This window comes from Lissotriton vulgaris, chromosome 3_1, assembly GCF_964263255.1.
Source record: "Lissotriton vulgaris chromosome 3_1, aLisVul1.2, whole genome shotgun sequence".
In the NCBI taxonomy this organism is placed as follows: Eukaryota; Metazoa; Chordata; class Amphibia; order Caudata; family Salamandridae; genus Lissotriton; species Lissotriton vulgaris.
In genome coordinates, this window is record NC_141689.1 from 603207502 (window position 1) to 603233372 (window position 25871).

The window sequence follows — 25871 nt, forward strand, 5'->3', positions numbered from 1 at the left end:
CCTATCTGAGCGGAGATGCAGCGTCATGGTCCATGCCTTTTGTTACACGAGATGATCCCATTTTACAGAATTACGATGAGTTCAAGAAAGAATTTCTTCGCATTTTTGATCGACGAAGAATATCACAGGCGGTGGATAATGAACTGCTAGAGCTGCGACAAGGGAATCGAGATTTAGTAGCATATCTGGCGCAGTTTAATAAACTGGTTGTAGAAACTGACTGGCCAGAGAGTAAAAGGTCAGCAGTTTTTTATCGAGGATTACGTGATGAATTAAAGGATATTCTTGCACAAATACCAAACCGACCCACAGGAATTTCAGAATTAGTGGACCTGGTGTTGGAAATTGATTTTCGCCAAAGGGAGCGAAAGGGAGAGAAGAGAAGAGATTTTAAAACTCCCATACCACGGTTTGATAGAGCCAGATCAGAAACTACTCGAACAGTGGAGGGGTCAACAAGTGCTGAGCCTATGCAAATTGGTACGATCAGAGGTCCATTATCGAAGGAAGAAAAGGAGAAAAGAAGAGTTGGAAACTTGTGCATGTATTGTGGGACAAGTGGACATTTTGTGAGAAATTGTCCCAAGAAACCTCAGGCAAAGTATACATATAAGCCGAAGGAAAACTTGCAGCACCACTTGTAGGAGGAGTTGGACAAGTGGTTGCGAGTCAAGAATCAACTCCCACCGAGCATCAGTTAGCAAATACGTTGCAATCTTCATCTCCTCACTTGATTTTGTCTGTAAAGATCAAGTTTGGGCAGAAGGTTTTGAATGAAGTTTCCGTGATGGTAGATTCTGGGGCCACGGGAAACTTTTGTGACTTGGGATTTGCCGCCAAGATAGGAATAAGAGCAATCCAGAAGACTAAGAGTGAACCAGTAAGAGCGGTGGACGGAACCAACTTGTCCTCAGGCCCAATTGTGAGTCACACTGAGCCTTTATTAGTAATATTGGATGAGGGGCACCAAGAGATGATTCAGTTTAATTTGATTGATGCACCGCAGTTTCAGTTAATCCTGGGTCTGCCCTGGTTAACAGAACATAACCCTACTATAAATTGGAGCAATCGAACAATAACCATGGACTCTCGATATTGTCTCGAGAATTGTTTTGAAGAAGATGTAACGGGTTGTACAGTAAGCCCGGCATACACGCTGTGTTCAGCTGATGCTTCGATATGTATTATAAACTCTCGAGAAATCCCTGCAGAATACCAGGAGTATGCTGATGTTTTTGATGAAAAGGAAGCAGAAATGTTACCCCCGCATCGCCCGTATGATTGCAAGATTGAGTTGGAAGCGGGAGCTACTTTGCCGTGCAGTAGAGTGTATGCACTTACGGAAGGAGAACATAAGCATCTGAGAGAATATTTGGACAAATACTTAGCCAATGGGTTTATAAGGCCATCCCAATCGCCAGTATCTTCTCCATTATTTTTCATACCGAAAAAGGAAGGTGATTTGCGAACCTGCATCGAGTACCGTGCCCTCAACAAAATCACCAAAAAGAATCGTTACCCTCTACCACTCATCTCTGTCCTTTTGGACCAGGTCAAGGGAGCACAAATCTACACCAAATTGGATCTGCGGGGTGCTTATCACTTGGTTCGAATGAGAGAGGGATATGAGTGGAAAACAGCTTTTAGGACCAAGTTTGGCTTATTCGAGTATCAAGTAATGCCTTACGGTTTGTGCAATGCTCCAGCTGCTTTTCAGCATTTTATAAATGATATCCTTCGTGAGTACATTGACCAGTGTGCAATAGTATATATCGATGATATACTCATTTACTCCAATGATTCGAGCAAACATCCAGAACAGGTCCGAGGCATTTTGCAAAAGCTCAGAGAGAACCGATTATTTGTAAAACTTGAGAAGTGTGCCTTTAATGTCTCTGAAGTGGAATTCTTAGGATTCATTTTGTCTCCGGCAGGAATGAATATGGATGAACGCAAGATCCAAGCAGTTGTGAATTGGAAGTCACCAACTAGTGTCAAAGAGGTCCAGAGTTTCATTGGCTTTGCGAATTTTTATAGAAGATTTATCAGTGAATTTTCTCAGAAGATTCTTCCTCTTACTAAACTGCTTAGAAAAGGAGTTCGCTTTGAGTGGACAAATGAAGCTGAGGAGGCTTTTGCACTATTGAAGAAAAGTTTTACTTCAGCTCCCATCTTGTTACACGCTGACCCTTCAGAGCCATTCTACATTGAAACCGATGCGTCGGATCAAGCTATTGGAGGAGTATTGTCACAAAGACATAAAGCAACAGGACAGCTGCACCCCGTGGCATATTGATCTCGAAAATTAACCTCAGCGGAGATGAACTACACCATAACAGAAAAGGAATTGTTGGCAATTAAAGACGCTTTCAAGGAATGGAGGCATTACCTCATGGGAGCTAGACACCAAGTCACAGTTTTTACTGATCATAGGAACCTAAAGTTTTTAAAGTCCGCTAAAACCTTAACTCCTAGGCAACTCAGATGGTCATTATATTTTGCTGAATATGACTTTGTTATTACCTACAGACCTGGAGCTCAGAATGGGAAGGCGGATGCCTTATCCAGGATAGATACTGAAAATAATAAGTCAATGGAGAAAGACCAAGCTATCATACCAAGTTCCAAAATTATCTGCTCCACCATACCTGTGGCCTTGGATGAAGCAATTATTCAAGCGATGACTCCAGAGGAGATGTATGTTTGGGTTTCTGAGGAGCCAGAGCGAGAAATCCGAAACAATCTACCTTATCATCATGGGGCAGTGTATGTGCCTACGCCAGAGTTACAGCATCAAGTGATGTATGAATGTCATGACAGTATTTTGGCAGGACATAAAGGAAGAGCAAAGACTGAAGAGTTGATCAAGAGGCAGTATTGGTGGCCAAGAATGACTACTGACATTGAGAATTATGTCAAATCTTGTGAAGTTTGCGCACAGGGAAAATCGGAACGATTGGCCCCCAAAGGTTTATTACAGCCTTTACCTACCCCTTCTGGTCCTTGGCAGACAATCTCATTAGATTTAATTGTAGACCTTCCACTTAGTAAGGGGCATGACACTATTTTAGTGGTAGTTGACGCTTTTACCAAGATGGCCCATATTTTGGCCCCTAAAGGTCTCCCAACGGCTAACCAATTGGTGGAAAGCTTCAATGCCCAGATAATTAGGTTACATGGGGTGCCAAAGATCATTATTTTTGACAGAGGTTCACAGTTTTTATCTCGATTTTGGAAAGCCTTTTTGGAAAGTTTGGGAGTAGAAGCTAGATATTCGACCAGTTACCATCCTGAAACTGATGGTCAAACGGAGAGAGTGAACCAAGAATTGGAACAATATTTAAGGTTGTGTCTCCTGAAAGAGGGTGGTGAGTGGTCGGAATATCTGTGGGCAGCAGAGTTTGCACACAATAATGCTAGAAATGTATCCACAGGTTACTCCCCTTTCTACTTAAATTATGGTCATCATCCAAATTTGGCAATAACTGCAACCAATATGACTGTTCCTGCAGTCCAAGATTTAGTAACTCACTTGACACAAGTTCATGGTTCAGCAATCCAAAATTTAGAACTGGCTAAGCAGCAATATAAAAAATATGCAGATAAAAAGAGAAGAGAAGGCCCAGAGTTGAGAGAAGGAGATGAGGTTTGGTTAAATACCAAGAATTTGAGGCTAAAGGGTAATAGGAAGTTTTTACCTAGGTTTGTTGGTCCATACCAAATTGAGAAGCAGATCAATCCAGTGACTTATCGTCTAAAACTGCCAGCTAAATGAAAACTTCATCCAGTGTTTCATGTCTCATTGTTAAAAAAGGTAGTATCAGGCTTACGTAAAACCATCCCTCCAAAACCCATTCAGTTTGAGTCAGGAATTGAATATGAGGTCAAGGAGATTTTAGACTCTAAAAGAGTAAATGGTCAGTTATTCTATCTAGTGGATTGGAAAGGTTATGGACCTGAGGAACAATCTTGGGAATGTCATTTGGATGTTCATGCGCCAAGATTAGTGAAATCCTTTCATCAACGATTTCCACACAAACCAAGAGAGAAAGAACCATCTTTATTGGGGGGTACTGTCAGAACTCCTTTGCATCATACAAATAGAATAGCGGTTTGTGTGTCCAGAGAAGCCGTGTTTGGTTTGCAAACTTATCCAAAGAGCAACGAATGGACTGTTCTAATAAGGAAGCGGAATTCCAACATGGCCGCCGCTATGAAACAACTGTAGGCGTTCTAGTGTTCAAATGGTTTACAGGTGTTCCGAATTCAGGTGATGCACGCGGGCGAAAATTACTGCGCACTTCACTGAATTGAATCCCCTGACAGGCTGTGTTTTCCCTGCGTTCCTGAATTCAAGTTATTTAATTTGTCTTTTCGCTGCGTATGAAAGCAATACGCGAGCGGAGCCTAAGACGATATTAGAGTCCCGTTTCATGTCTAAAGTGAAACGCGTTCCAGTTTCCTGAGAGAAGTCTTTCACCTTGCTGAGTCGCGCATGAAGGAATGCGAAGAGAGCGCGGAGAGCAGAGACAAAGAGAGCAAGCTCTTCAGCTGGTAGCAGTTCAAGAATTACCGGAGAGACTACAACAGAGATAAGTGGATATTCAAAACGCTTGCCATATAAAGACTGAGAGAGAGAGAATAATAACTTACAGAATTTCAGTGTAAAGAGATACAAAGACTGTATAAAGATATTCAACTGAGATGTTTTCAATCACCACTTCTAAGTAAGCCGTCTGAAATCTGTGAAAGCATATCATTAGTCAAGAGCTCTTGTAGGTAGTGTAGATAGGTTGCTCTAGAGAAGAAAAATTAATTGGGATTATCGACAGTGAAGAGAAAGATACAGCGTGTCCAGAAACTTAACTAGGTAAGGTATCTTTCAGTTATAAGGTAATATACAGTGTAGAACGGTGAGAATTTTTAGTAAGGAATTTGCTTCTTTCAGGTATTCACCGTTAAGAAATAAGGGCACATAAACAAGCAAATTGAAGAGAAGCTCGACACTGGATAAGACTAGGTAAAGGTTAAAGCAATACAAGTTAGATTGAAGTTAGAGTAGTTAGGTCATGTGTAATGTATTCTCTCAAAATCTTTTTGTGTGCATAACAGGTTCCTCTGAATTGAGTCTGCAGGCAGGCTTACAAGAGGAGCAGAGGAACAGGTCCAGTGCAGTCTCTTCTGTGCATTGTTCTTTATTATTTTATCCACTCCCCTTTCCCTTTGTGGGGTTTACACGAGCCCAGTTTTTAAACAACTGGCTCTGGGGAATCCTGCAGGGGGCGTTGGGAACTGTCGTCTTCTGTTCCTGTGCAAGGACCCGAATAGAGGTACGCTCTGATAAAACGTCGACAGATTTGGTTATTTTTTCAGCTCCACCCCCCAAAACTTGACATTTATTGTATCAGGTGGAGTATGATAATTCTTGGAATCAATTTCGGAATCATTATTCGTTTTGTTTGAGTTTGACTAGAATTACACAAAACTGCAAGATTGTTCAGTTATACTTAATGTCACTAATTTCCTACCCACACTTCCATCACTTACTCACTTCCCTTCCTCCCCAGGGGCACTTGTAAATATAAATATAAAGTGTTGTGGAAATGTAAATTGTTACTACTTAAAGATATATTTACATTGTGATTAAATAACAATGTATGAGAAGTAATTGTGTTATTATATCTTTTGAATATTGTTATTCTAATTTATAGCTTTTTGTTTGCTGAGACCCCCTCTCTCAGTACCTTAACTAACCAGGTCCCAGTGACTATATTGGCTGAACCCCCCCCTTTTTATATACCAGTGAGAAGAAGAAGGCTGCCACTTACCACCACCAGTATGTCGCGCACAACCTATTTGGGAAACCAAAAATCGTGCTTGCAGCAGCAGTGTCTAGGAGCAAGCTGGGACCAGCACCTCTGAATCAGCAGACCCAGCCCACCAACCTAGGTCCAAGCCCATGTCTGTCGCAGTGGCAGCCAGTCTGGTCACGACAACGGAGACAAGCAGTGATGTTGCAATTGACTTATCATTATTGCAAAGTAGTACCCTATCAATGCAGGAAACTCAGATAAGTGAGCAAAAATAGCCGGAACCACCACTAATAGTAGTAGTTCCTCCTGAAGTAGGGGCAGTTCAGAAGATCGAGCTTCCTGCTGAGGAAGAAGAGTAAGCCACTCTTTCAGAAGATCCATGGTCTTCCAGATCCCCAGCAAGCAAAAGGAAGGTTACTCCATCAACTTCTTCTCCAAGCCGCCCTTCTGATGATCAAGACACCACTTGGATCCTGCTTCAGTCTGAGAGTGAGACATACCACGCCCACAAGACAAGGCTAGGGAAAAGGAAGGTTCCGGAAAGCCTTAGAGTTATGGAGGTAGATGTAAAAGAGGAGGATGATGACTAGCCAGTCATCATGGACGTTATTCCCACCCCAGTAAAGACCAACATTACCCAATCCCAAATTGCTGTGAGGAATGTGGCCCGGATACCATAAACACAGATACCACCAACACCACCTCTAGCTGCCATATTTACAAAGTCCCGGCAGCGACCTACATCCACCACAACCACCTCAGTAGAAGTACATACTGTAGAGAGTCAAATGTCATGCCCACCTACCAGTTTATTCGACATTGGAAGTGCCACCAGCAGCATCCGAAAGTTGACCTCCCCAGTTTGGGATTTCTTTTCGGATAGCCAGAAGGAGGTGATCATTGCCATATGCTCCATTTGTGGAGTAGGTGTTAGTCGGGGTAAGCTTGGTACAAACTATGGTACCAGAGGCAAAACAACTAAGTGTGGGCCGAAAATTTGTTCCGCTCGCAGAATTTGCAGATTTTCTGCAATTTTGCAATCCGCGAATCTCACGAAATTGCAAAAAAATCTGCAAATCCTCGAGCGGGACGAATTTTCCATGAAGAACTTACAGGGTACAGCAGGTGCCCAAGTTGAAGCTAATTTCTTTGTAACCATTTACAAAATGGTTTCAAAGAAATTAACTTCAACTTGGGTACCTGCTGTAACCCTGTAAGTGCTTCCTGTGCGGCGCCTCCAGAGTTCATTGCCTACTTGCAACTATTCTCTGACCCTGCTCTGACCCTCGAAGCAGGGTCAGAGAATAGTTACAAGTATGGCACGACGCTCCTGTCACAAAAATTAAACCTCAACAGGAAGCACTTACAGATATGAATAAAGCAGGTGCCCGAGTTGAAGCTCAAATTCAGTAACGTTTTAATCAGCCTAAAACATTAGTGAACCCGGTCGAGGCTGGGAAAGTGTGCTTGCCTTTAACCCCATCTCTGCCATCGAAAATTAGCTGTAATACTTCGGGGAGGTCTTTGCATCCATGAGTTTCTCGAGCGCGTTCCCCGTGTAGTTCCTGTGGCCAGGAGGCTGCTTTCTTCTCACCTGCTGCCCTGCTCGCTCTCTGACCCTTTTTACACAAGAGTCATGTGAACATGCATAGCAGCCCCGCCCGTTGGGCCCGGCACCACACACTAGCGGTATCAAACGTCTTCCCGCCCTTTCCCCACTATGATGGACAGCTTCGTCCATCATACTTGCATCTTCGTGGATAACTATGCAGGGCAGGATTCATTCTGGCATGAGACTCCTGTCACAAAAATTAAACCTCAACAGGAAGCACTTACAGATATGAATAAAGCAGGTGCCCGAGTTGATGCTCAAATTCAGTAACGTTTTAATCAGCCCAAAACATTAGTGAGCACGGTCGAGGCTGGCCAAGGGTGCTTTAACCCGTGTCTGCCGTCGAAAATTAGCTGTAATACTTCGGGGAGGTCTTAGCATTCATGAGTTTCTTGAGCGTGATGCCCATGTAGTTCCTTTGGCCAGGAGGCTGCTTTCTCCTCACCTGCTGCCCTGCTCGCTCTCTGACCCTTTATACACAAGAGGCATGTGAACACGCATAGCAGCCCCACCATTCGGCCCCGCACCACACACTAGCGGTATCAAACGTCTTCCCACCCTTTCCCAACTATGATGGACAGCTCACTTAAGGGACCTTGGCACCTTTTGGCGCAGTAGTAAAGTTACAGGCACACATGGTCAGTGGAGACAAATCTTCTTGCCCTTTACGCAGCTGCAGTGTAGGAAAAGCACTATACATTTACCCAATGAGGTAGCACTTACTGATTAGCCAGTAGAAAGTACTCCAGTTTGGTATAGTGCAAATGAAAAAAAAATCTGCAATTTCACAGGAAAATCCGCAAATTCGCAGATTTTTTTGCGATTTCGCGCGAATTCGCGGACAGCAGATCAGCAAAATTTGCCCATACTTAAAAACAACCTATTTGAGAAAACACCACTTGATCCAGTGAGAGACGCACCTTAGCAGTCCAAAAACTGCAAATGTTGTTGCTGGAGGGGATGAAGATCTGATCACAGAGGAATGGGAAGAAGCCAGAGACATATTCTCTGGTGCACAAAGCAGCCCTGTCCCCAGCAGTGCAGTGGTATCACCCACATCATCATCAGCAACATCACATTTGCACAAGAGTCAGGTCGAGACACCAAGTGGTCCAAAGCAAGAGAGTATCGCAACAGAAAGACGCGTATTTAGCCTAACAATATCTTGGCTCAAGAAGACTCCTGCATCAGTGGCACAGGAAAAGAAAAAAATCCAGACTACCATCCTCAGCATGTTTAGGCCTTAGGAACAGTACAAATGCAACCATCCAACGGCACGTTTGTACAATGTGAAGCTGGTTAAAATGTTAGCGCTGGACTTCCGATTTTTTTTTTCGTGGATGCGCTGGGTTTTATTGAATTTGTGGCAGCCATCTACCCGAAATAGAAAGATCCCAGCCGGTCCTATTTCATCAGAGTTGCTGTTCCCTCTCTATATCACGACCTGTTGGGATTGCTTGGACAAGCTTTGCAGCAGAGTGCTGTTCACACTATCCACTTGACAACAGACATGTGGACCCGTTGCCAAGTCACTGATTACATCACTGCACACTGTATCTCTTTCCTGGGTTTTAGAGAAAAGATATCTGTTGGTGTTGATACTGCTGCCATTTTTTATTGTGCTTGGAAGCATACTACAGTAGCCATGTTGGCCATGGAGAAATCCCATACTGCTGCAAACATTTTGGAAGACCTTAACACTAAGGTCTTCGAATGGCTGCGACTAAGAAGGCTTAACATTGGTTTTGTTGCCACAGACATTGGCCGTAATTTAGTTAATGCCATGGCTGAAGGTGGCTATTTCAGGGTCCTGCGTCTGGTTCACTGCATTAACATAAGTTTTCAAGACTTTCTGAAAAAAGAAGACCTAGTCAGCAACTTAGTGACCACCTGCGGAGGAATCTGTACACATTTCAGCCATTCTTTCAAAGATAGGAAGCAGCTGAGGATCATTCAAAATGATAATAGAATGCCAGTGAAAGCACTCATCCAGGAGGTGCCAACAAGTTGGAACTTAACTTATTACATGCTTGAACGTCTGTTTGAGCAGCACATACCAATCAATGAATATGTCATGCAAAGAGGGGATACACCTGTGAAAGGCATGATCATTGAGATGGACCAATGGAGCCTAGTTAAATGCATGACAGAGATGCTGCTTCCATTTGAGGTCTTCACATGTAACGTCAGCAAGGAGGACTGTACCATGGGCCAAGCTATCTCATTGATGCACATGCTACAGGAACAGCTAAATGAGGTATCTGCAATGTACACAGGTGTGGGGGAAAAAAAGAAGCATATGAGTTGGGGAAGAGCGTAATCCTTTGCTTATCTGAAATTAAAAAGGTGCAAAGAGGCATTGTGTCATCCAACCATTACATTGGTGATACTATTCTTGATCTACAGTACGAACCATAACTGGACACTTCCATTCCTTTTTCAGACGGGGATGTACCAAATACAAAATTTGGTTAGCTGTGCAAGCCAGTCAGCTAATGAAAGAACAGCCAGGAATTAGAGGCCCACTCCTCCAGGACACAACACATTCTGCAGGGCAGCTTTCAAGTTCAACTTCAGAGCCTGAGGGCCGTGCAGTTGGTTCACAGCAGCCCAAACCCCCAATACAGCAAGAATAACAATAACAAAAACAAGAACTGGATCATCAGCCCCAAAATAAAATCAGCATAGTAATGGTTTCTATTGGCAGGGCCTACATCCAGTGCTGAGGCACAGGCAAAAGAGGCCAAGCAAAGCAGAGCACACATGACCATTGAGCAGATGGTCCAGGCCTATCTGGATGAGCCAACAGAGGTCTACTATTATCAAAACCCATTGCTGTATTGGTATTGGAAAAGGCGCCAATGGCCAGTGCTCAGCAGGGTGGCGATAAACTGTCTGGCTTGAAACTGTCTATGCTGAGTGTGCTTTCAATGCTGCTGGTGCTGTTCTGACAGTGAGAAGGACCGGTCTCTTGCCCTCAAATGTGGAGATGTTAGCCATGATCAAAATGAATCTGCACTTTATACCACCAGATTACACCATTCTGGAAGTAACACAGCAGGAAGATGATGACTGCGACTCAGGTCATGGAAGTAGTGTGTTAGGTGACCTACTTCTGGGCGAACCACCAGAGTTTGAAAACAAACTCTACTTCCCTGACAACTAGGCTTTCTAGTTACTTTCTGTCATTTTCTGATGCCCCCCCCAAATATATATAGCTAAGGAACATTATTTTCTTTATTATTTGTGTGTGTCTGTCTGGTTCACAAATCCATCTCCACCGTCTTACTCTTTTATTGCTGGATTGGAGTTTCAACTATGTGCAGTCAGTGAAGAAGTAAGTCCCGACTCTCCCTGAAGCCATTTCCCTCAAGCCAGACATTGGATGGAAAATACAAAGAAATATGCGCCTGCCTCCAGTCCTATGCTCTGACTATCTAACTATCCTTTCCTAGCCTGGAGGGACTGCCCCGAAAGAACAGGTAAATTATGGCAAGCATTTCCAGCTGAGTGATTGTTGTTTGTTGTGAATGGCTTTTCTACAGACAAAAAATTACTCAAGTCAATCTTTCCCTTCTTGTTCAATAACATAATTGTACTACTGCAGGCCGATCCATTAGATATTGAGTCAGGATGAATCTGGACTCACTCGGGACATTCGTGTTCGTACGGAGTTGGACACCATACTCGGAGTCAGAGTCAGGAGGATCAAAGATGATTGATGGAATGACGCAGGGCATGGGCATTAGCGTGATTACTTTGAGAAATGCCACCAGAAGAAGATGGAAGTTTTCAAATTCACTGAAACCAACCGATTTGGATGAATATGACTTTGTAGTGGCCTAAAGGTAAACACCACCACCAGACCAGACCTACATGTATGTGAAGTGGTGGTGGTGATGACGAGTGTGGTGTGACTGACAGCAGTGCAGTGATTTTTTTACTCCCTTTGGAAAATGCTATGTTGTTTTGTGTGTGTGTGTGCTCAGTGTTGTCTGGCTCTAATTCAAAGCTAAGTGGAGGTTAGGTGGGGGCCTGTTTTTGGATTTAACTGTGAGAACTGACATGATCTAGCCATGCTGCCTCTGAAAGTCTTCTTGTTGCACTCCTTACGCAGTTTAACTTTTCTAATAATAATAATAATAATAATAGGGGCATTTGTAAAGCGCTGAGTTACGCACCCCGGCGTGTCCCCGCGCTAAGGTGAGAGAGGCGGAAGCAGGGATTTTAACTGAGAGGCAGGCAGTCTACCTGACATATAGGTAGGTTTTTAATTTAGCACGGAACCTAGTTTCTGCCGGTTCTAGACGTAGCTCCACCGGAAGTTTGTTCCAATGATTTGCCGCTAAATACCTGAACGATCTACCTCCCATGCGGGCTTTCTTCACCTTGGGGATTTTTAGCAGTCCTCCCCCCGCAGATCTTAGTGCTCGAGCAGGTTCATAGGGCTCAATCAGGCTCTGCAGTGGCCGAGGTGCCCTGCCATTCAAGATACAATGGCAGGTGCAAAGAGCCTTGTACTCTACTCTGCTCCTCACAGGGAGCCAGTGTATCCTCTGCAAGGCCTCCCTCGAGGGCGCCCTTTTGGCAAGCCTGAGGATCAGGCGTGCTGCCGCGTTCTGCAGCACTTGAAAGCGACCGAAACTTTTCCCAGGTGCCCCCAGGTACAGCAGGTTCGCATAATCCAACCTTGCGGTCACCAGTGCATGTGCTAGGGTTTTACGGGCCTCCGTGGGCAGCAGTTCCAGAATTTTCCTCAGCCTTTTTAAGACTCCAAAGCACATACCCACCACACGGTTGATTTGGGGCCCAAAGGTGAGACCCGCATCAAACCACACCCCCAGGTTTTTTGCCTCCTGACAGGGGGTGGGGGTCGGCCCCAGGCAGGATAGCCACCAAGCCGACGACCAAGCAGACTGGTCTCTCCCCACCACAAGCACCTCTGTCTTGCTACCGTTGAGTTTCGGACAGTTCATAGCCATCCAGTCGGCAAGATCTTTCATACACGACCGGAAACTATCTGCCGCAAGACAGGGCGCGTGCGACAGGGAAATGACCAGCTGTGTATCGTCGGCATAGGATACTATTTGAAGGCCATGGTTCTCTACAATGGAGGCAACAGGCGCTACATACAGGTTAAAAACGGTCGGGCTCAGGGACGAGCCCTGAGGCACACCCTGGCCCAAAGGAACCCTTTTAGAGTAGCAGTCTGCTTGCCTCACTTGGACGCCCCTGCCAGTTAAGAAGGCCTGGATCCACCTCAGCGCAGTATCAGCGATGCCACCTCTGCTCAGACACTGTAGCAAGGTGGAATGTGCTACAGTGTCGAACGCCGCGCTGAGGTCCAACAGGATCAAGGCCATCGTTTGCCCCTCATCTACGCCCTGTCTCAAATGCTCTGTTGCCATCAGTAGGGCGGACTCCCTCGAATGGCGAGGTCTAAAGCCGAACTGCGTGGTGTGGAGTAGCCCTGCCTCCTCCACATATTCCATGATTTGGGCATTTACCACCTTCTCAGCCACTTTAGACATAAAAGGCAGGAGAGAGATGGGCCTCAGATTTTCTAACACCTCAAAACTCATATGAGGTTCCTTCCGAAGGGGGAGCACCACTGCCTGTTTCCATCCCCTAGGTAACATGCCAGTCTTAAAAGAGACATCCAGGACATGCCTTATGTAGGGTTCCAGGACCTCCAGGCTGTCCCCCAAACGTTCACGGGACACTGGATCAAGAGGGGAATCAAATTTTACAGAGAGACATATCCTGATTAACTCTTCTGGAGGGGGGGGGTGGTGAAATTTGTAAGAAGCCCCAGGCTCTCCGTGCCCCCGGATGTTACATCAAGCTCAACCCTTGTAGAGGGAGGATTCGGGAAGGTTGAATAGATCTTTGCAACCTTAATAGAGAAGTAGTCCGCGATACGATCACATGATTCCACCGAACAGTTCTTCGGGTCTGCAGATGATTCTATAGTTGTTAAGGACTTATAAATGCAGAAGAGCTCCTTAGCCGAGTTCTTTGCCCCTAGGATTTTTCCTGCATAAAAGGCCGCCTTCGATTTCTTAATCAGCCTGTGATGTATCCGCCTCCTTTCTAAAAACAGTTCCCTGGCCTGACTGTCATACACTACCCTCCATGATCTTTCCGCCTGTTTACATTCCGCCTTGGTCAGCCGCAGCTCTCCATTAAACCATGGGGCTGTTCTCTTCGTGCGGCCGCCCGCGGATGACCGGCTGAGTGGCGCAGTGTGATCTAGCGCCTCTGTAATGCGCCTATTCAGGTTTAGATCAGCCGATTCTATGTCCTCTCCACCAATCCTTGATTTTTCAATATCCCTTGTGTTTTTCCGTCTACAGGTCCTTCACCCTGCGCAATACTGGAAAAACAACTCACGATTACCTTATCAAACCGCATCGCCGAGACACAACAGTCCAAGAGGAATGCAGAGATGCAACTCCCAGTTTGGCTATACAGTGTCATTTTGCTTCTCTTCAATCATTACCACTGTGTGTGTCATTTATGTTTGCTTATTTGACTCCTACAAACATTTGAATTTTCTTTACTATATTTGAAAGCCGAGTCCAACTGAACTTAATGTATGAAACTTGGGTCTCTCTGGGGGCAGACAGACAATTGGATAATTAATATACTGCCCTGTACTAGTCTAGTACTATTCATCATCATGCATGTATTTCCTTTTTCTCCCATAACAGTTTTTTGATGGTCAGCTGCCAAGAAGAATGTGCTTTCCATGTATAGTGCTTGTATTTGTCAAACCTTTTCCTCATATCCCCTTCCCATCCATTCATTGAACCCCTAACCCTCTTGCCCCGGGATGTGGGATTTATTGAGGTGTGGCTAAATTAAATTTATTAAATAAAATTATTTTTCCCCCTCCCTAATGCTCCGCCCTGGATGTGGCTACACCAGGGCGTTTGTAGCTGGCCCTATGATGAAGCATGTCACATACCTTGGTATGTGAGTAAGGGCAGTTTTTCCAAATTGGGAAATTTTCCTTGGTTGTGTCTTTTTTGTGTACTCTACATACCCCTTTTTGTGTAAACATTTGATTGAATTTGTGGGCTTGGGGTAGTTGAGTTTAAACAATAATGGCCCTCTCCCCTCATTTGTGTCGAGGAGTTTGAGAGCGGCAGCTTAGGGGTAGTCATGCTGTGCTCTGACAGAGCACACACTGGGTTGCCCCACCGTTTGGTACCTCTAGTGTCACCCATACACCTTCACCTGTATAACCACTCTTTACATTGTTTCACCAAGGGATTAATTATTTAGGGTAGACAGGGATTCAACTATAGTGTACCCTTCTTTTTCCTCCTGACCCCCTTTCAGAATGGCATTAATCCCAGGACTCTCGTTTGGGGATGATATTGTTTCTGATATTTTAGCAGGGCCTTCCATCTTAGGAGACAGCACAGTCACAGCAGTACTGGCACAAGGGGAGGGTTGGGATACCCTACTGGAACTTAAGAAAACACAGGTCAAAACAATCCTGCATGGGGCAATCCTAACAGAATACTTACGGGTTAATGCAACTCCAAGGGGCCTCTTAGAGACTAATGAACCGCTCATCTTCTTGGAAGATGAAGAATTCAGACGCGACTGGGCATTAGTGTCTTGGAAATGTACCAGGGATTGGTTGGTTCTAATAATTCGGACAGCCAAACGGCTAGCAGATGCTCTTCTTATTAAAATACAGACAACGGAAGCAGGTTTGCAAGCAGACATTGTAATGACAACATTTGATCACAAACTTGAACAAACTTAACTTGCAGAATATAGGGACCATCTGATCCATTCTAAAATCTCGAAACTTCAGAAGTACTTGAAGAACTTTTCCAGAGAATATGCCAAACAGAAAATGGCAGAGGGTAATAGGAGTAACCAACAAGGCCGTCCTCGCCAATATACCACCAGTAGCTCTAGCGAGGGCAGTGATAATGAATACCAACCCAAGAGAAAAGGGAGAGGGCGCTGCAATTGGCGTGGCCCTAGACCTCAGTTTTTCCAACAGCCTTTCCAACAGTACCCTAACCAAGCTTATAATTGGCCAATGATGGGATACCAACCTCCTGGACCTTTCCAGAATCAGACTTATGAGAATAAAAGATTCCAGAACCCGGATTTCCAGAACCCACAATTCCAGAATTACCAGGGGCCTTTTATAGCGAGAGGCCGGGGAAAGGGACGCGACAAACAGTAAACACCCACGCGGGTGAACTGGTCAGATCAAGAACAAGAAATCACCCAACGGGTAACCAGGAGCATGGCACAGGGAACCGTGCCGAGCACGAGCCGTGACTCTCTTAAGTGGCGAACCTGTCTTCTTACCCCTTTTCTCAAATTGAGGAACAAGTTTTGAACAAAGGCTTGAGCTTTGTCCCAACCAATTACCCAGATCTGTTCAAACTCTGACAGGACCTGGCTGTGTTTTTCCGTAATTTGAGATTGAGGGTGTTCTTTGAGGATCGGGACCCTAAGGAAGGAATCAATGGTGATATACCATTTTGCCCTAAATCAACCTTTACACCACAATTGGCTGTGCTCCCGCCACAGATTGCAGCTTTTGAGGAAGCAGTGGTACACGATTTAGAAATGGCTAACCTCACACAATCGGGTCAATTTCCCAACCTTTCCTACTGTGAGAGAAAGGTACTCAGAGACATGGGGAATAACAAGGAAATTATCTTGATGCTCGCAGACAAGGGTGGCGCCACTGTAATTATGGATGTAGAGGCCTACCGTCAAGAATGTACCCGGCCCCTTGCAGATCCTAGAACTTACAAAAGACTCAGAGAGGACCCCACTGAGGAGATAACGAGGGAAATTGCAAGCATGGTGGAAGAGGCGAGAAGCAATGACAGGATCACGAAAAAGGAAGCTGAGTTCTTTGTGAATAAACAAACTAGGATCCCTTATTTCTTTTGCCTTCCGAAGATCCACAAAACAATGAGAACCCCTCCCGGTAGACTTATTGTCTCTGGATGGGGTCTTTTCTAGAGCCTCTCTCGCAATTTTGCTATTTCTTTCTAAAACCAAATGTACAGAGATTACCTACCTACCTGAGGGATACTCTGGACATTCTCAATCTGTTGAAAGACATACCATTCGATCCTGACATTGAGTTCTTGATAGGGCTCGATATAGAGGCCCTCTATACGAACATTCCGCAGTTGGAAACACTCAGGGTCTTGGAATCATTACTCTTTGAAAGGGATGGGCAATACGAAACCACATAGGCTTTTATTTTACACTTAGCTGAGATAGCTCTCACTAAAAACTTTTTTGAGTTTGAAGGGGGGCTATACCTCCAAACCCATGGCACTTCCATGGGGAGTGTTTTTGCCCAGAGTATAGCGGGACTTTATGTAGGGGCTTTTGAAGAACTGACAGTGCTGAAGACCAATGGACCATGGGCTAACAATTTGAGGCTGTGGAGACGTTATATTGATGATGTCTTAGTGATATGGAGGGGCGAGAGAACATCTGTTGACCTTTTTCTTGACTGGCTCAATGCTCAGAATCCGTTCCTCCACTTCACTTCGACCATCACTAAGACCAATCTACCATTCCTGGACCATGCGGCAGGATCTTGAAAACAAAGGTATTTCATAAACCTACTGATAAGAACGCTCTGCTGGCCTTTGAGAGCTTCCAATTTTTTCGGATCCACCGTAGTCGCTCTGAGAAGAATGATTTTATTGTGGAATCAGAAGCTGTAACATTGAAATTACAACAGAGAGGATACCCAACACGGGTCATCAAAAGAGCTAGAAAAAGAGCACTGAATGCAAACCGCGATTCACTGCTCTCAAAGAACATGAGACCCCAAACCAAGAAACCGGTGTTTGTATCCACCTTCAATACCGCATCACACCAAATTAAAAAGTTGGTTTTGAAGAACTGGAAGATACTTAACACGGGGGCATGAACGTGGAGACACCTCTATTTTCTTTTAGACGCTGTCAAAATATGAAGGATTTTCTCATACATACCAGACCCAGGGACCTGGGGTTAACAAGAGAGACGACTACTATGACTGGTTTACCAAGATTGATGGGACACACACAATGCGGTTCATGTAGCGTTTGCCACCTGACAAACAACACAACATCTCTAGATCTAGGACTCCACACCCCCTGGGAACAGAGATCCCACACTAATTGTAATTCCCAGGGTGTAACCTGGGGTTAACAAGAGAGACAACAATTTTGCCGTCTCCCCCAGAGATTCAAGAACAGTCCAGGATTATTTTCAGCCAGAGTATGTCGATAGCGGTACAAACACTCACACACAGTCAAAAGATCTGGGTTTAATCCATCACCGTTCTTTACCCCACTCTGCCACCCCAGTTCAGACCGCTTCCGAGGACCGGTTTCTGGCATTCCAGCCAGCTTCAGCCGGGCTTGCTTGAATCCAGTGGCAAAGTGAGCAAGGGACTCACGTCTGAGCATACCCTGCCACACTTATGCCGGCCAAAAGCGGTACAAACGGGGGTGGTGATGGACGGAGCATCTGAATCAATCAAACACTCACACCCAGTCAAAAGATCTGGGTTTAATCCATCACCGTTCTTTAGCCCACTCTGCCACCCCAGTTAAGACATGGCTATATGCAAATCAGTCTGACCGTGTGCCTCATGGGAACAGTCCAGCCCGAACTGCCAAGCCATGTCTTCCCTGGACCGGAAACAAGCTTCCGAGGACTAGTTTCTGGCATTCCAGCCGTCTTCAGCCCGGCTTGCTTGAATCCAGTGGCAAAGTGAGCAAGGGACTCACGTCTGAGCATACCCTGCCACACTTATGGCAGCCAAAAGCGGTACAAAAGGGGGTGGTGACGGACGGAGCATCTGAATCAATCAAACACTCACACCCAGTCAAAGGAACTGGGTTTAATCAATCACCGTTCTTTAGCCCACTCTGCCACCCCAGTTCAGACATGGCTATATGCAAATCAGTCTGACCCTGTGCCTCATGGGAACAGTCCAGCCCGAACTGCCAAGCCATGTCTTCCCTGGTCTGGAAACAAGCTTCCGAGGACCGGTTTCTGGCATTCCACCCGTCTTCAGCCCGGCTTGCTTGAATCCAGTGGCAAAGGGAGCAAGGGACTCACGTCTGAGCATACCCTGCCACACTTATGGCGGCCAAAAGTGGTACAAAAGTGGGTGGAGATGGACGGAGCATCTGAATCAATCAAACACTCACACCCAGTCAAAAGATCTGGGTTTAATCAATGACCATTCTTTAGCCCACTCTGCCACCCCAGTTCAGACATGGCTATATGCAAATCAGTCTGACCCTGTGCCTCATGGGAACAGTCCAGCCCGAACTGCCAAGCCATGTCTTCCCTGGACCTGAAACAAGCTTCCGAGGACCGGTTTCTGGCATTCCAGCCGTCTTCAGCCCGGCTTGCTTGAATTCAGTGGTGTGGAGAGCATGGGACTCACGTCTGAGCATACCTATCCCACTCGGGCTGACAAATGCAAAAACCACAGTTGATGGACAGAATGCAGAACATTGTCATACATTCACCCCAGTACAGAGATCTGGGCCTAAATCCATCGTTTTTTGCACTCCACACCACCCCAGTTCAGACATGGCCATATGCAAATCAGCCTTGACCTCATGCCTCATGGGAACAGTCCAGCCTGAACTGCCAAGCCATGTCTTTCCTGGACCGGAATCAAGCATCCTAGGACCGGTTTCTGGCTATCAGCCGTCTTCAGCCAGGATAGCTTGACTCCAGTGGTGTGGTGAGCATGGGACTCACGTCTGAGCATACCTATCCCACTCTGGGTGACAAATGCAAAAACCACAGTTGATGGACAGAATGCAGAACAATGTCATACATTCACCCCAGTACAGAGATCTGGGCCTAAATCCATCGTTTTTTTGCACTCCACACCACCCCAGTTCAGACATGGCTATATGCAAATCAGTCTGACCGTGTGCCTCATGGGAACAGTCCATCCCGAACTGCCAAGCCATGTCTTCCCTGGACCGGAAACAAGCTTCTGATGACCGGTTTCTGGCATTCCAGCCGTCTTCAGCCCGGCTTGCTTGAATCCAGTGGCAAAGTGAGCAAAGGACTCATGTCTGAGCATACCCTGCCACACGTATGGCGGCCAAAAGAGGTAAAAAAGGGTGTGGTGATGGACCGAGCATCTGATTCAATCAAACACTCACACCCAGCAAACATTTTCATGGGAGAACTGCCAGACAAGAAGCTATCACGTATTTATCAGATTGCTCCTCGGATTTGAGTGGCCTTAAAGCCCACTGGGAGTGGGACATTGGGGAACTGGATGACAAAGACTGGGTTGAGGCCCTCGAGAGTCCCAGGGGAGCAGCCATATCCACGCGCCTGCGACTAATTCAGTTCCGCTACTTTCATCGCACCTACTACACCAGACAGCGGCTGTGGAAGGCTGGACTAGTAGCGTCCCCAGACTGCCTCTGTTGCGGGCTGGAGGTGGGCACACTAATGCACAGAGTTTGGGACTGTGCATCGCTGCAAAGGTTTTGGGATGGGGTTCATCGTTGCCTGGCTGAGGTTTTGGCCTGATAGGTACGGAGGGACCCTAAACTTGCGTTGCTACATGTCATGGCTGGGGTTGGAGGAAACGGGTATAAGCGCCATTTAATGCTGTTAGGATTCACTCTGGCGAAACGAGATATAGCGAAAGCATGGAAAGCCCCCCAGGCCTCGTCACTCAAGGCGTGGAAGAATGGCATGGACTTTTGTATGGGCAGAGAACAACCTGTGTTTCTAGCAAGGGGCTGTCCCCATAAGCATTTCAAAATTTGGAAACGGTGGGAGCCTACCGGGGCTGGACCTAGACCCGCCACCAGAGGAGGTTACCCTCCCGACGATATGAGGACATGATCTATGAACAATGGCAGCTGGTTCGAAATGTACGTGGCGTAGTACTATACTGTTATCTTATGCGTTAGGTGGGGAGGAGGCACGCAGGGAGGGCACGGGAGGGGGGAGGGAAGGAGGTTTACATATTGACTACATTCTGTTTTCGCGTTTTTCCTGGAAGGGATTCAATTGTTTCTTATGTTTTAAATGTACCTGAAGATCTTTGCTGATACATTGATGGTGGCATTAGCCTCCGGGTGACGGAGCTATGTGACTTCAATAAAATCTGTTTTCCCCAAAAAAATAAAAATAGAGTAAACATGCAATATTAAAGTTTAGCTTAGTATAGCCCAGAAAATTACAACGCGTCACTCACAGTCATCTGTTCGTGCTAGTCAGGGGGAAAGTTCCAGCCAAATGCGCGGGAAGACGGACCGGAAACAGGGACCAGGTTAGTCAAACTGAAAAAGTTACATCCCCAAAATCTGGCATGAAGAATTCTGTTCACGGTTGAGGAGGTGGCGAGGAGCAGAGAGAGCGTTGCAGATGGTTGTCGCTGTAGTGCGAAGAGCAGGCCTGATGTCATGGACGGTCGTCGCTGTACAGCAAAAATCCAGTCAGGATTGGCAAATGGTCGTTGCTGAAGCTTCACATTGATGGTTACCTGGGCTATTGTTGCTGTAGCGCAAAGTGTAGATGTCATGTCGCCAATCATCCTTGGTGGTCGCTGTAGCACGCAGAGTCCGGTTCACTGGAGCTTCATGTTGATGGTTATTCTGGGTAGCATAGTCTTGGCATGAACAGGCCAGCAGAGTATTGGTGCAAACAGGCCCCTTCACAATTGCAAAGAAGCCATGACATCATAATTTCTCCTATGCTCGAAGGGGAGCGCACTCTGATGCCAGTCAAGGGTCCAGGACCTGGGGGAGCAACGCCTTGGGAACCAGGGATTCACTCCAGAAGAGGACATCACGGCTCAGGCAGGTCAAGTTTAAGGTCCAAACAAGCCCAGTGCAGCAGGCCAGCTGGGCAGTTGCATGGAGGGCTCTGGAGCATGCTGTGTCCCTTTAGTTCAGACCAGGATGTCAGCCAGCTGCCCCTTGGTCGAGGAGCGTAGGTTATCCTGGGATGAAAGGAGCAGGCCCAGTGTTCCTTCTCCGAGAGCAGGGCAGGTCTCCATCAGCATAACAGTACTCTGGCAGCAGAACTGTCCTTCTCTGAAGTATTCACAGGTCCAGGAAAGTACTGAACGTAACTATTTTTATGGGTACTATGCCCTAGGTGGAAAATATGTGGGTACCCATTGCCTTTTGGCTCTATTGAACTTAGCAAAGGCCACTAAATGTAACTCCAAGGCGATTTCGTATGCAGATGATACGCAATTAGTCTTCCTCTATTTGGATTTGTCGGAGGCAGCTTTCAGCAAAATGAGGGGCTGCCTTTGAGATGTGGCCAGCTGGATGAATGCAAACAAATTAAAACTGAATGCAAGCAAAACGGAGGTGATATTCTTTGGTAAAAACACTCATCCTCCTGCGGACCTGTGGTGGCCTCCTGAAATGGGTCCACCACCCTCCCCCGGAAACAATGCGAAGAATTTGGGAGTAAAATGGGACGAAAATCTCACTTTCTCATCTCACATACAGCAGCTCACTACTGGATGTCTTCATAAACTCAGAAATATCCGTAGGTTCCTTTCTTTCTTACCTGAAGAGTGTCGCAAAATGGTAGTCCATGCGACAGTCACATCCAGATTGGACTACGCGAATGGCCTCTATCTTGGCCTGCCTAAATATCTGGTGCACATTACAGAGGGGGGTAGAACCCATGCAGTCGCGGGGACCTGGGCGTTATGTAGTAAATGTAAGAAGGGTCCCCGTGGGAGAGGAATACGAACAATACCAATTTAAAAGATTGCTAAAGAAACTGAGATGATGGTTCAAGAGCAAGGGAATGTTGCTATTTATTCGACAACATAACATGAAAAAAATTTTTTGTGAAACATCATTATAAACATTACAAACAAGGATGAAAAATCGGAAAAATGAAAAGGCCCCAATATGGGGAGGAGAAAGGGAAGAGTGCTCAAAAGTTGTGAAAAGGTTAGGAGTAATACACAGATTAGAGAATAAAGTATATCAATACATAGGTTCACAAAGAATTGGGAATTATTCCAAAACCCAAAACAAGCCCATAACAATTAAGGCCAATCTTGTGAAAGTACTTCGAATAAGGACGTTCAACGGTCACACAAGTAGTTTAATGTGGAACAGGGATGTGCCGGACGTCCAAAAGTGAAGAGGCGTCGACGTTTCGACCCCTTAGTGTAGGCTAAATTGAGTCCTTTACCGGGGTCTTCATCAGGACCGTTACAAGAAGGGGAGGGACGAAAGGGGGGCCGTCCTGTCTTGAATTAAAGTGACCACACGTTGTCAAGGTAAACGTCAGCAGGACAGAATAACGTGCTGGTGTGATATAAACAGCTGGGCAATTCTAAGTTGCATATAACCACCTTGCTTCAATGAGGAAAAGTGGACGTCACGCTTGTCAATTGGCGGAACCGGCTGAGGAATCTTTCTGTAGACCAGATCAAGACTGGATTTATGCATAAATCCAGTCTTGATCTGGTCTACAGAAAGATTCCTCAGCAAGGTGGTTATATGCAACTTAGAATTGCCCAGCTGTTTATATCACACCAGCACGTTATTCTGTCCTGCTGACGTTTACCTTGACAACGTGTGGTCACTTTAATTCAAGACAGGACGGCCCCCCTTTCGTCCCTCCCCTTCTTGTAACGGTCCTGATGAAGACCCCGGTAAAGGACTCAATTTAGCCTACACTAAGGGGTCGAAACGTCGACGCCTCTTCACTTTTGGACGTCCGGCACATCCCTGTTCCACATTAAACTACTTGTGTGACCGTTGAACGTCCTTATTCGAAGTACTTTCACAAGATTGGCCTTAATTGTTATGGGCTTGTTTTGGGTTTTGGAATAATTCCCAATTCTTTGTGAACCTATGTATTGATATACTTTATTCTCTAATCTGTGTATTACTCCTAACCTTTTCACAACTTTTGAGCACTCTTCCCTTTCTCCTCCCCATATTGGGGCCTTTTCATTTTTCCGATTTTTCATCCTTGTTTGTAATGTTTATAATGATGTTTCACAAAAAATTTTTTTCATGTTATGTTGTCGAATAAATAGCAACATTCCCTTGCTCTTGAACCATCATCTCAGTTTCTTTAGCAATCTTTTAAATTGGTATTGTTCGTATTCCTCTCCCACGGGGACCCTTCTTACATTTACTAAATATCTGGTGCAACGCCTGCAGATCGTGCAGAATGCGGCTGCGAGACTGATAAAGCACATTCCCTTCAGACAGCATGTCTCTCCACATCTGCGCGAACTGCACTGGCTCCCAGTGGCAAGCAGAATAAAATTTAAAGTTCTTACCCTGGCGTTTAGTGCACTAAAAGGTACCTGCCCTAACTACTTAAAAAGTAGACTCCCCCGCTACCATCAGGAGAGGCACTTGCGATCTAACTCCCTGCTTCAGATACTCGTCCCACGAGCTAGAAAAGCCAGACTTGGGAGCAGATCTTTCTCGGTCGGCATGGCGAAACTTTGGAACGCTTTGCCTTCTGCCATCCAATCTGCTACTACAGAATCTAGCTTCAAGAAGCTTTTAAAGACCTGGCTCTTTATGCAGAAAACCTAAGCTAATTCCCCGTGCCTCCTGCTTCTTTTTCTGATTTTGTTCACCTAGCGCCGGGACACCTCCTTGTGAGGTAGCTATTCGCGCTTTACAAATATCAGTATAATTATTATTATTATTATTAATGTGAACAGTCGCAGAGGCTGAAGCAAAGTTCAGCTGAATAATTAAAATGGCACAAAATATGGATTTCTGGTGGATCAACTTAAAATAAAATACGATCTCCAGATTGTCAACAGGTCTCACACACTTAAAATTAAATCTATTTATTGGGTAATGATATTTATTTTTATTTTTGTTAGTTGCATATCAGCCACCTATGAATGCAGTATTAGGGGCCCATTAGAATGGCGGGTGGATCGCCACCGCCCGGCTGGCAGCGGTGATCCGCCTGCCAAAACATCCCGCCATACAGCCTTTTACCCCGCCACATTAGCATGGCAGGGGGTACCGCGGAGGACGGAAAGACTGCCTGCCGCTTTTCCACTGGTAGGCAATCATCATGATTGCTTACCGGGCGGAAAAGGCCTATAATAAGGTGGTGGTGCCTTGTAGGCAACGCCATCCATATTATGATGTGGGCAGTGTTGTGCCTTCTCATGGTGGAGACTCCGCCTTGAAAAGGCATGCGGGAATCGCTTTAGGGGCCCGTTGTGGCCCCCAGGGGGTTGGAGGGCTGCACTTGCGGGTTCCCATGGTACCCCCCTAAATTGGCATACACAAGATGTCAGGCACCATGTTGTGCATGCCAATGCACACCATGCATTTTCTATATTGTGGTGGGTGCTGCTCACAGCACCGACCGCCACAACGTTGAATATGTGGGATACAGCCGCCAGGATGGCGGTTACATCCTAATTGGCGGCCGGTCCCAGCAGCGCTAGGGTGGCAGGCGGGCGGACTTCCTAATGGACCCCTGAGTGTTTTAATTGTCATATTGGTGCCCAGAATCTCATGTTTAGACCCAGGTGGTGCTTCAAAAACACAGTGAGCCAGCAAAATAGTCGCTTTACAAAATTAAATGTCCAACAGAAATATTGGATTTCAGTTATAATCCTTAGGTTTTATTAGCTACCATTCAAATCCAATCCCCCACTAAAGGAACACGGAAAAGGAAAGCGAGGTCTAAGGGAAGAAAGAGAGGAGGAGAGAGCAAGTGTGCGAGAGACAAAGAGAAGAAGTCAGGAAATTATGGAAATTATGGCATTGGAGATGAAGTGAAAGGGACATTAAGGAGAGACATCATACAAGATAAGCAAAGCAGGAAGAGAGAGAGCAGTTGTGAATACCGGTAGTAGGTTAGAGGAGAGACCAGGAGAAATAAATAGGAGAGACAGAACTAGCATTTGAGAGGGTCTGAATGCAGGACAGAGTGAAAAAGTGAGAGTTACAAGAGGATTAATGCAGATGTTAGAAAGAGAGAAAGATATACTAAAAGAGATAAAAAGAGAAAAAGTGAGGAAAGGTGTAATGGAGAGACGAATATGGAGTAAAAGAGAGAGAGGTATAGACTCTGGAGCTCCTCTAAGGAACAACTATAGATACCAAAGGTGAAACAATTCACATTAGGTCTGGTTTGAATTGTCAGTTATAAACTCGACCTATTAGCTCTGCCAGGTATTTCATGCTGTGAGTGTACTTTTCCTAAAACCAGGCTCCCCACAACTAGTAAATCAGCACTGGAAGGAACATCATGCCAATCCATAGACAGTGGAAGTGCAACCCCCGTTTGGTTTGAATCCTTGTGAAAGCAGCTGTTTACTCACAACTCACCCTGTGTTACTTTCAGGGCGAAACAATAATGGTATGGCTTGATAGCAAGAAAGCCCTTAGTGCTGCTAAAAGACCTGC